The sequence below is a fragment of the Balearica regulorum genome, chromosome 2 (genome assembly GCF_011004875.1).
Source record: "Balearica regulorum gibbericeps isolate bBalReg1 chromosome 2, bBalReg1.pri, whole genome shotgun sequence".
Classification (NCBI taxonomy): Eukaryota; Metazoa; Chordata; class Aves; order Gruiformes; family Gruidae; genus Balearica; species Balearica regulorum.
Genome location: NC_046185.1, coordinates 91,499,457 through 91,510,906, shown reverse-complemented (window position 1 = coordinate 91,510,906; position 11,450 = coordinate 91,499,457). Strand labels below are relative to the sequence as shown.

General features: G+C 50.1%; 1 protein-coding gene across 5 annotated transcripts in view; it reads left to right on the top strand.

The window, feature by feature from the left end:
- The first annotated feature begins 278 nt into the window (after window positions 1–278).
- Window positions 279–11,450, top strand: part of RNF152 (ring finger protein 152) — a 54,583-nt gene continuing 43,411 nt past the window's right edge. Inside the window, exon 1 of one of the 5 annotated variants that reach the window (XM_075744873.1) lies at window positions 279–371. The gene's annotated coding sequence lies outside the window, so the exon portion shown is untranslated. Of the gene's footprint in view, window positions 905–1,176; window positions 1,199–11,450 lie in introns of those variants that run through there. The other 4 variants (XM_075744872.1, XM_075744874.1, XM_075744875.1 and 1 more) reach the window with 4 other exon arrangements.

The window sequence follows — 11,450 nt, the reverse complement described above, 5'->3', positions numbered from 1 at the left end:
CGCGGCTGCCGCTGCCCGGGCTGTTGAGGGGACGAGCGGGGGCGCCCCGGATTGCCGCCTCTCCCCGCCCGGGGCGGCGGGGGGTCCCGGCCCCGCCGCTCTCCGCCGGGCAGCCGCGGTCCCACCCGCCCGCCGCCGTCACGACGGGGCCGCTGCCGGCCCGGGGAGGGAGAGGGGGCGCACTGAGGTCCCGGGCGGCTCCGGCGCTCCACGCCGCCTCGGCCCCGCCTCGGCCTCGCACCCCGGCGGGGCGGGAGGGGGGGACGACGGGGGGCGGCGCCGGCTGCCGGGGCGAGGGCGCCGGCTGCGGCGGCGGGTGCGGGGCTGCCACCCCGCGGGCAGGCACGGCGGCGGCGGCGGATGGCGGCAAGGTCAGTGGGCGCCCCCTCCCCGCCGGCGGGGCTCCCCTCCCGGCCGGACCCCTCGCGGGGGGGCGCCGGGCGATGCTCGTGTGTGGTAGATCCAGCGGCGGGGCTGGCGCTTTCCCTCCTCCCCTTCCCTGCGCGGCGGCGGGGAGCGGGGCCGGCGCGGATGCCCCCCGCCACGCCTCCCTCCCGCCCGAGCGACGGGGAGACGCGGGTTTCGTAACCGCCTGCCCTGCCTGGCCCCGCCGCGCACGGCTCGCTGCGGGCAGAGCAGGGCTCCGCTGCCGCCGCCGCCGCTTCCCGGCTCCGCCGCCCGGCGCTCCCCCCGCGGCGCCCGTCCCCCCTGCGGGGAGGGCGAAGCCAGGCGCGATGCGAGGTCCAGGTGATCCGCCGAAACGTGCGCGGGGCTGCCCGCTCCCCGCCGCGTCCCGGGAGGGTGGCGGGGCGCGAAGGTTACTTTGAAACCGGGCAGGGTTGCGCCTGCATCGCATCAGCGTTGTTTCAAGCGGAGGAGGCTTATCCTTGTGCTTCGTGAGCAAGTAAATGGAGATAACTTGCAGACGGGGTTTTGGTGGGGGTCCTTTGTTTCTGTTGGAGGTTTGGTGGTGTTTTGGGTTGGGTGGTTTGGTGGTTTGGTTCCCCCCCCCCCCCCTTGATTTTCCCTCCCTTCCTTGTGCTGGCAGTTAGCGGAGAAGATACGCGGTAACTCGGGTGCTGTCATTAAGTGCTAGACATCTCCCTGGGTTTTTAGAAAACGGCTTCAAATTTTTTTTTTTTAATTTTTTTTTTTTTTAAAACCAAGCAAGAGGAGAGGCGTGAAGCCCCTTGCCCAGGTAGGAGCCCCGCTCTGCGGAGTGGCCGCATTCAGAGTTTGTTACGGCGTTAGATGCTGCCTCCCGGCTGAGGTCGAGCTGCAAAAACGTGATTTACGAACCCTGCCGACATCCATCACCCGAGCGCTTTGTTCCGACATGCCGTCCGGTGGAGGGACTTCTTCGGAAAGAGCTCTCTGCCTCTTCTGAAATGTGGATAGGCTTAAGATGCGTGCACTAGGCTATGAGCTAAGGAGGCATAAAGGGTGTGTGTGTGTGTAATAGGTGTCTAAAAAAAAAAGAGAGCAAACAGGCTTTTGATAAGGTCCTATTAATTGAACTATAAACATAGTAATTCCTCTGTTCTTGTTTCTTCGCTGAAACTCTTTTTCTGCTTCTTGCCGATATGGTCCATGGTTTGCTTTTGGGTTTTTTTTGTTTGTTTTTTTTTGTTTGTTTTGTTTATTGTACGTTTCAGAGGTCTTTTCTTTTGATACAGATTTGCTTAGTTTTTGGGTCTGATTGAAGCCGTTGGAAAATACTTGTAACCTTCCAACTTCTGATGTATGTGAAGGTCCCGTTTTCAGCCTTTCTGTACCCAGGCTGGGGTCACAGGCCTTTTTGAAGCGCCCACTGAGTCTGAACTAATGCAGAGCTCACGGCACGATAATAATAGCAATTTAGGGGAAAAACCTTCTGCTGGAAACACTATTCTTGGCTCTGTAACGGTGCACGACTGGATTTCAGCTTCTTGTTAACTGTATGAGAAGCAGAACGTAAGAGTAGTCCTGGCCGGGGACTGTGGAGCTGGGACAGCCTTCTGCTGTTGCTGGCCGTGGCACTGGTGTGTCCGTGGCTGTCGTGACGGGGCTCTGTGGAAAATTCCCGCCACGCAGACACTTTTGTTGACGGTATAGTTAAAAAGCGCAAACCTCTGGTTCAAACCTGTAAGGTCTGTCGGAGGGTTTGGACAGCTTGCCAGGTATGTGAAGACAAATGAAAAAGATGTTTGTTTTCTGCTGCTTGTCTGGGGGGGGAGGAAAGTTGGTTGGGCCACACCTGGTGGAAGTTTCATATGCATGTTATGAAGTCTCTTTGGGACCACTGGGCATTGTTGTGGAATATCCAGATTAGAAATGCCAGCAGGGCAATAAATATTATTTCAGCCTTAATATAGTGTGTTTATATTATACACGCAAATGCAGTAACTCAGAATGAGCGGCTCATCCAAAGATTTGCTATGGCTTAGAGCGCGCAGGGAATGGGTAGGTAGCTGCTTCTGGGCACTGGTCACCCTTCCCCAAGTGACTCACTTGGGCGTCCAGCTTTGCCAAAATCCCTGGGTATATTTTTGTCATACCTGTTCCTGGCTCCAGTTCAGGGTTCTCACCTTGACCCCTCAATGAACTGGAGCAGGAGCTCCGTCAGCCACAGTCTGACGGAGGCTTCAGCACAGTTTTAACTTTAGTCATGTATATTGTCCCAGTGGAATTAAAGAGGGATACTCACCAGCAAGCTTTGCATGCAAAGGTTTTAAACTCAGGGCTGCCTCTCGTAAGCTTTCCAGGGTGTGAACTGCACATCTTTTTTTACTTGTGTGGTGCTGAGAACAAATGCCGTATCATGTCTGGGTTCAGTACGGAAGAGCTGAGCTTGCTTAGGACTAGTACTGAAAGAGTAGGAGCAGTGGTACTTCTCTGCTGTAGTTTTATGGAGGATTAGTTTGCACTTGGGACCTGAAGCCTTGCTGGAAGCTAATGAAGTTTATGCTCTTATATGCTCAAGCCATCCTTTCAAGCAGAATTTAGTTTTCTAAATCAGTGAAATATTTTTCAGACTGTGACCCCAATCGGTTGATGGTGCCTGGAGGATACAGGTCTAGAAGGATGCACGTGATCTAGATGATGCAGATGATGCCCTGATCAGTTGGCGTGACTCTACCAAAGACTCTACCATGTGGTTTTGACTACATAGGCGTTGACTTCAGGACCTGGCCTAAGGCACTGACCTTTTAAAAGGGTGGTCTTACATTGCCTTCTGTATACCTGTATCTATTTGTCAGCCAGTTCTGCAGCCCTTCTGTACATCAAGTAGCAGTTCAGGCAAGTAATTCCACTGTCTTGAGCGTGATTATTCAGCTGAGTAAATGGTGTGCAATCTGAGTTCAAGGCAGTAGATTTTGGGCGTGACTGCTCTTTTTGTGGAGAATGTGGGAAACTAATTCCCAGAGCCTGGGATCCTGGCATGCCTTAAATTCTCTCCTGTTCTTAGCTTTGCCTCTATCCGGTGGTGGGTGGGCTGGAAGAGAGATGGGAGGCTGGACTTTCCTCCCTTTACAGTCAGCAGCTCTTCCAGAGAAATTCCACAGCTGTTTCTGAGTCTCTCCAGAGTTGCCTGCTTGCTTTGCCGATGCTATTTTCTACACAAATAGGTTTTCTGCTGCTGTGCTGGGCTCTGCGAAGGGAGCAGAGGAGCCCTTGGAACCCATGTAGCTCCGTAGCAGGGTCTGTCAAACCGAGGGGCATTAGGGGAAACCTTTCCAGCCCTCATCAGCGCAAGCTAATTGTGCAGCATCTCCCCATGTCCTGGGCTAGCAAGGGCTCAGCAGTTGCTGGTCCGACCACAGCAGAGTCGACCCCTGCCTCAAAGGCACCCTCCTGGTCCAGGTGGGCAAGTGTGAGCTGAGGGACGCTGGGGATGGTGAGGAAAGAGATGCTGAAATCTCTGGGATGAGATCATCTCCAGGGTTGGGGCTTGTGAAGCAGAGAGGAGTCCCAGCAGCTTCCACACTTAAAGCTGAGTAATAGTCCTTCAGCCCTGACAAGGCATTTCACCCCTTTCAGATGCAAATGACTTTGCTCTCCCTGTCTTCCTGCTGCAGAAATTACCCCTTCAGAGTAACCTTCAGATGTAAATGAGTTTGTAATTTGCCCCTTCCTGCTCCAGATGCATAAAAGCCGGGCAGTTACAGAGCTTAAGTGCAGTGTGTGCTGTGCAGCTCACACGCTTGATTGAGCAAGACGTCCATTTCCTGGGATGTAGCGAACGTGGAAACGCCACTAATCTAACGCACCATGGTTTTAATCTGGTTTTATTTTATTTCATTTTAACTTAGTTTCCCCAGCAAATGAGTGCTGTCTTTCTCCTGCCCTTTGCATTTGGCTAGTTTCAACCAGATTGCACCAATGGTTGGCAGTCTTCAAGATCATTAATTTCCGACTTGTTTTTGTTAAGATTAGTGGCTGGCTGGGAAATCTTTGAAGCAGTGCTTTCTCTGAAGAAAAGGAGACTGTTTTCAGTTATTCTCCATTCTGCTTGGTAGCAGCTGCCCGGCCAGGCATTGCATGTGTGGTGGTCAAACTGCAGCACCTTCGTAGCCCTGGCCACCTGGCCAGGTGTGCATGGTCTCCTGGGCAGGGGTTAGTGTGGGGTAGTTGGAAGGAGCTGCAGTGCTGTGATGGAGGGTCAGGAGAGCAGAGGACGTAGATCTCCAGCAGATGGGGCCTGTTACGCCTCCTCGCAGCGTGGCTACCCTTTTGTTTGCCAAGCTAACGCCACTTGAGATTTAGGAAGGCTGGCAGGCTGACGGCCATAGCTTGGAGCCTGCTTTCCTTGACCTCCAGGACACCTTGGGCTGAACGGAGGTGAGCATTGGAGCAGACGGGAACGTGCAGCCTGGACAGAACTTACGCAGAGGTGCGTGTGTGTGTGCAAACTGCATGTGTGCAACGGCAGCGTGATTATCTGGGTGTTCACCGGTGTGATGCTGTTGAATTCAATGTTAATTTGACAGTGATGAAAAGATGACATTCAGCGCTGTACGTTTCTCCCAAAATAGCTTCTGTGAGCAAATACAGTCCCTCATTCCCATGCAGCCCCCTCCCCACGGTTACTTTAGACAGGTGTGTACTTGGGCTGATGCAGTGCTGAGAGATGTCAGAGATGTACTTCTGTCTAGCTAAGCCCCCCAGTGTAGGTGCAGCTGGTCTGGCATGGGTGCCTTGGGTGGTCTGCCTCGGAAATGTGGGCAAAACTATACTAGGAAAAGCAGTCTTACCCTCACCCAGGCTGTGCCTGTGCTAGACAGCTTTTCAGTACAGCTGTGCTGGGTGCGGTGGGCACATTTCTTCCAGACCTGGAATGAAGGAAGACGGGATCTGTTCAGGCAGCGGCATAAGAAGTGGGACCGTCAGGGTGTCAGGGAGCATATGTGGGATGCACACGCAATTCCTCAGCCCGTGCATGTTTTGCTACCCTCTCTGTTGCCGCTGGTCCTCAGACAATATGTGCCTGTTGTCCTGGGGCCTACAGCGTGGCGCTTTAGAGATTGCCAGTGTCAGTCTCTGATGTCAGAATATTAAGTGTCACCCTTAGAGGGCCGAGCTGAATCTCAAAAACCCGTATGCCACTCCTTTTCAGACAGCTTGTGATGCAGCTAAGATCAGATGCATCTGTCAAGGTGAGATGAAGGGAGGAACTGTGTAGCTGCCTTACAGAGTTACGGAGGATGTGGTGCACCAAGCTGTGCCAACAGGGCAAAGGGGGACACTGTTCCCTCTCCCCCTACACAAAAACTCTTCCTGCTGGAGATGGGGCTGGGCACCTCTAGTATCCCAGCCTAATTCTCTACACTATTAGAGATGTGGCACTTAGTGAAGGAGAGCGTCTCTTGCTTCCCTTCCTTTCCCCTCCACGGGCACCAACTCGTACCACTGGCAGCATGGCACGGTAGGTGACGGTGGTAGCTAAGAACGGGCTCTTGGGCTTGGACCGGCTGTCCCATGCAGGTCCCTTCTCTGACGGGGCCGGGCACCTGAGCTTCGGTGTGAGAAATCCTGAAACAGGCAGTCGTGGGGTAAAATGCTGCTGTAACATTTCTGCCTGCTCTTGTTAAGTGTATCGTGCTAACTATATACATTTAGTGATGGTGTAGCGCTTTCTCTGTTAGGTTTTAAACCAAACTGAGCGGGTTGCATGCCAAGAGGGAAGGATTGCAATGCTTCCACCATCACGACGGACTTTTCCACAGTGGAGCTTTTCCAAAAGATGTGCACTGGAGAGAGGTGGTGTGGCCTGAGTGCCTGGGACGCTGCAGACTCTGACTAGCTGCACCTCAGGGACTTGGTAGCTCCGGGTTTTGCAGGCTCTGCTCTCTGAGGATGGGGAAAGATGGAAGTGAAGCTTGCTTTGTTAGGAACAAAACAGCGTGTAAAGCTTGGGGTAGTAACTGCCAGCACCTGTTAGACAAGGTAAAAATACTACTTAAAAGACAGGGTGTGTGCGTGTTTGCAAATGGGGGCATACAAAGACAAATAAGACTTTTTAAAAAGCATGAAGCCTACATAGTGAGCATGCTGTCAGACACACTGCCTCTTGCCAGCTAATATCATCCGCAAATAAAACAAGTTAGGTTGTTGCTATTGCAGCTGCTTTCCCTCATGAAGCAGGGTGAGCCAGACTCGTCTGACTCTGAGAAACATGTTGGCAATTTGCCTGAAGTCCAAGGCACACAGACTAATTTACTTAAAAACCCCAATATAACAATTATCATCCAGGATGAACACAACCAACCATAACGTTTCCTTGCAGTTGTATTTTCTATGACACGCTCTCAGAAGTTGCTCGTTGGCTGCATTCACCAGCAAATACAGCCTGGAGGTGTGATCGGCTTCTTCCTGAACTGCAGTGAACAGCAACAATTATATTTAAACAAGTTTTAATGTGGGAGGTAGGAGGGCTTCAGCGGCTTGAGCAAAAGGCCGCCAGTGGGGTCATTTGGGATCCGGGCCTTGGGAGCTTTCCTTCTGACCTTGGGCAGAGCACATCAGCTGCTCACTGCCTCCACTCTTTAAATCTGATCCGTTAACGATTCGTTTCAGAGCAATTGATTGATACTGGTCTTGGTTTCCTCCTCTGAAACAACCCCAAAATCCCCAAATGTTTGTGCATGGAATTGGAAGTTTAAATAGAAAGTCTCCCTCTCTCCTCCCTGCTCTTTACCTCGGATAAAGGTGGAAGGAATAGTTCACAGCCATCTGCTGGAGGCATCAATCACGCTGGGAGCAGAGTCTGCCAGTTGTTCCACACGTTATTAATGATGAAAAGATAGAAACACATGAGCTCATGATTATGTTGTGTTTAAATTACTTACAAAATAATGACATTAGGAGAACAATGGGGTTGTTACAAAATCAGGCGGACAAAAGCAAGGAAGTGCCAGGACTAACGTTGCATAGCTCCCCTTTGCATCTGCATTATGATACAATCTTTACTTCTATGATTGCATCATTTTTTCCCTTTCACAGAATCCTTCTTTCAGTGGATCGGTAATTACTGCATAATTCATTTTCTCTTCCCCACATTTACTTTCTGCATGTGTCTCCACATCTATTTATTTTATACCCCACCCAAACCTTGAACTGAGCAGTGCTGCTGATTCCTTCCTGGGGGCTTCGCAGACGGGGAAGTTCTTATTCTTGCAACATCTCAGGTACAGGTACTGTCCTCATTTTCATAGCTTAGGAATGATGGAGCTAAAGAGCAAATAAAACTCAAATGATTGAAACGCCTTCAATTTTGGCTGCCTGAGAGAGATACTTAGGGATGATTTTATTTTTCACTCAGCACAGAATACCTGGCATGATGTAGCAGTTCATCTGCTGGAAGCACAAGGACGGTTGACCTCAGCTGTAAGTCTCAGCACTCTCGCAGGTTAGCCCGAGATATCTCGGCTTTGCAGAGGGTGGGGACTGCCCCGTTAGGGGTCACCTGAAGGAAAACTGGTTTCAGGGACTTGTTGAGCATCTTACAAAGACTGTGGAGCTGAGAAAAAGGTAATTCCTGCCTGCAGGCGGTACGTCCAATTTCCTCAAGCAAGGTGGTTGTCTCTTTTTTTCTTCATGTGTTGCCTTGTTCACTGATCTTTCTGACCTCCATTGAGTGAGGCAGGGTCTGAGAGACAGCCGTCACTTTTATCACACAACCCTATCTTTGTCCCAAAGCAGCTGATTTCCAGTACACAAATGATTTGTCATCATTATTAGAGACTGAATCAGTGCAGATGTATACAGGAGCTGGATGGAGGTAGTACGAGCAGTCTTCATTGTGGTACCTCTTTGGACTGCTCAAGTTTGCAGTCTGTATTAAAAATTTATCATGGCTGGGTTTTAATGTAATTTTCTAACTGTTCAAGGGGAAAAGGGAGAGGAAAATAAAAATCAGTCTTGTCACATGAAACTGCACAGTGACCTGGGTCATCCAGAGGGCATAGACCTTTGGACTGTAGCATTAATTTCTAACCCATGAGATAATGCCCTGCTTAGGAGCACTGTTTGCTGTTGATGGTGGTAGCTGCCAGAGCAGGGTGGCACGCTCAGCAGGTCATCTGCTGCTGTGTTGGGGGGTTTCACAGCCCAGAGCCAGCATACCCTCAGATCCCATTTAAGGATGGGGTGGGCTGAGCTCTGGTGCTTCCTGACTCCTCTCTGACTTGCTGGTGTCCATCCTGCCCTTCCCTCTGTGGCAGCCTAGTTTCTTATCTCCTTAATCTCACCCTCCCCAGCTCCTTCTTCTTCCCATGCATCCCTAACAAATGCCACCTGCTTCTCCTCTTGCTTTCTGCTACAACCCCTCTAGCCTGTTCCCGTCTTTTGTTACTAGCGGTGCCACCTATCATTTTCCAGAGGTCGCAGATCTAGGTACCCAGGTGGGGTTGAGTTCAATCTTGATTCCAATTTAGATCTGTAATTTTTGTGTGTTCAGAATGTAGATAAAGGCCATCTTAATACCTTTGAATGAAGCATTTTAGGGGATTTGTTTTCCTTAGTTTTAGTCTAGAGCCATTACTGTGGGCATCCTCTTGAGATCAGGCAATGGGTAAGCAGCTGCTTTAGGCCAACTCTATAAAAGTAGTTTGCACCTAAAGAATCTGCTGCATTCTGGCCTGTTTCTCAGCATTTCATTGTATGCAGTCTTGCTTGACCCCACCTGCCTTCTACAACTAAGCCTAGGTGGACATGCCATTTTGTGAGGTTGAATATGAGATTGAAATTACATCAGTTCGTAGAAGAGTGAGGAAGACTGGCTGCTCATGTTTTTTTCTTGTCTGGGAGTGAATAGAAACATGATAGTGCAAGCAAGAGTGTGCAGGTTCTAGAGGCTGGGCTTCCAGCAGAAATGCAAGTTGGTGCAACTCAGCTGCTTCCTGGACAAGTGATATCTGTAGTCCCAGCAAGTCATTAGATGCTTTTGGCCTGCATGTCAGTCTTCTGACCAATTTACAGTCAGTTTCTTCCTACAGCTTTGTTCAGAGGAGGGGAGGGAGGTTAGTAAAAACTTTGTGCTACAGTAAGAGAGGAGGAAGCAGAAATTTCTGATTATGCTCAAATGAGCGTAACAGTTGGCTTTCTTTATGTACTTCGGGCTTTTTTTGTTTCATTAAACTAGATGAGGAAAAGTGGATGATACCAGCAATTGCCAACAAAATCCGGTCTTGGAACAGACCGGGCTGACCTGCAATGAAGCAGTCGGGATGAGAATGATTTTAGAGTCACACTTGTGTTCTTAGGAATTTGTGATGTAAATCACGGCCGTGATAGATATAAACCATGTCAAACTGGGTTCATAAAATAATGACAGAACAGAGTGTCTTAAAAAGTTTTGGATGACTCAACAGCTTGTACACCTTTACAAAATAATTAATAAGCCAGATGCTAAAAACTTGTACCAACCAATTCTCCCTGTGTTACCATTATGTGTGAGTAAGTCCAAGAGCTAGCATTTGAGTACTGGGCTTCACATATTTGAAAAGGAGAGAACTACTGAAAGGAATGTGGGACTATTTTTTAGCTCTGGCCTTACAGATACTGGGGGGGTCAAGGATGTGAGTCTGAGAAAGATAACTGGGAGAAATGGCTTGTGTTGATGGAGAGATCTATACATCTTTCACAGAGGAAAAAAAGTTTTGCGAATCAAAAAAAGATTGCAAATCTAAAAAATATTGCACATCACTGCCCTAGCCATCTCCTGCCTGGAAGGTGGCAGTGAGCTTGCATGCCTAGGATTTGGTCTGAGTTTGGGTAGACTTCAGTTAATCCCTGACACGACCTTGTTCTTTGTAATTTGTGTGTATTTATTTTGAGGTAAGCATATTTAGGCAGATCTTCAGGCACCGTAAGTTGCTGTAGCTCCCCTGGGAAAGAAGTGGCTCCTCTGTGGGGTGGCCCCCGTGCTGGGTGTGCCCCACTGGCCTCTCTCCACCCCACTCTGCCTCCCCCTCTCCTCTTCCTCGCAGCATCTGTGGTTGGATGCAGAGAGGCAGGGACAGGGCTCCGAAAAAGCTCGCTCAGCAGAAGAGGTGGAGAGCCAGCTGATGCCAGTATTAATATTCTTTCAAAATTGATGGATGAGACGATTATAAAATTGCAGAGGGAAGTGAAACTTAGCGGAATCCATGTTTTAATTGCATTCTGGATTTTTTTCAGCAGCCAGCTTCTGAGGTGTAGGACAGAGCGAGCGTTTTTTGTGAGAATGTTGATGTAGACTGCACAATGTATTGTTTTTAAAGAAAGAAAAAAGCTTGGGCCAGTCTGTTTTCCACACACTGGCGCTCTCAGTCTTCTTCAGTTGCACTGTGTAGTAGCATGCTTTTTCCAGACAGTAAGTCAGATCTGAAATACTGGCCCAATGCAGCTAGAGAAAAAAAAGTCTATTGGAAACAGCTCTAGAGTTACCTGTATTGTTGAGATGCCCAAGCTTGTGAGGAGTACCTAGGTGCTGGACTTGTTACTTCCTCCGTGTGCCCTTCATCCCCGTGGAGAGGAGTGAGGATGCTGGAGCCATTTGACTTGCAGTGGCTGGCAGTGTGGGTCCGTGGTTCCTCCATGCCCCGTGCCACCCATCTGGCACTGACACCCACTTGCCTCTAACCTGGGGAAGATCTTTTCTCAGCTGACAAAGCCACCTGCTCAGTCTGCGAATAGCACTCCTAAGTGGATGGCCTGCCATGCAATGGGAGCTCTCTTGCACTTCAGTTTATACCCTTCCTTCTCGTTTTCCTTGTTATTACTCTTGTCACTGCTAGGGGGAATGCCTTCCTGGCCCTGGGGAGTGTCTGAACGTCGGGTGCATACGCTCGTTTATGAGCAGGGGTGGAGGCTGCCTATGTGCCTGCACCCACTGAGGCTGCTTCTGACCCGGTCAGAAGCTGGGCTGTTGTCACTGGTACAGGTCCCTTAGCCTCATGAGTCTGGGTTTTGAAGCTTGCAGTAAAGCA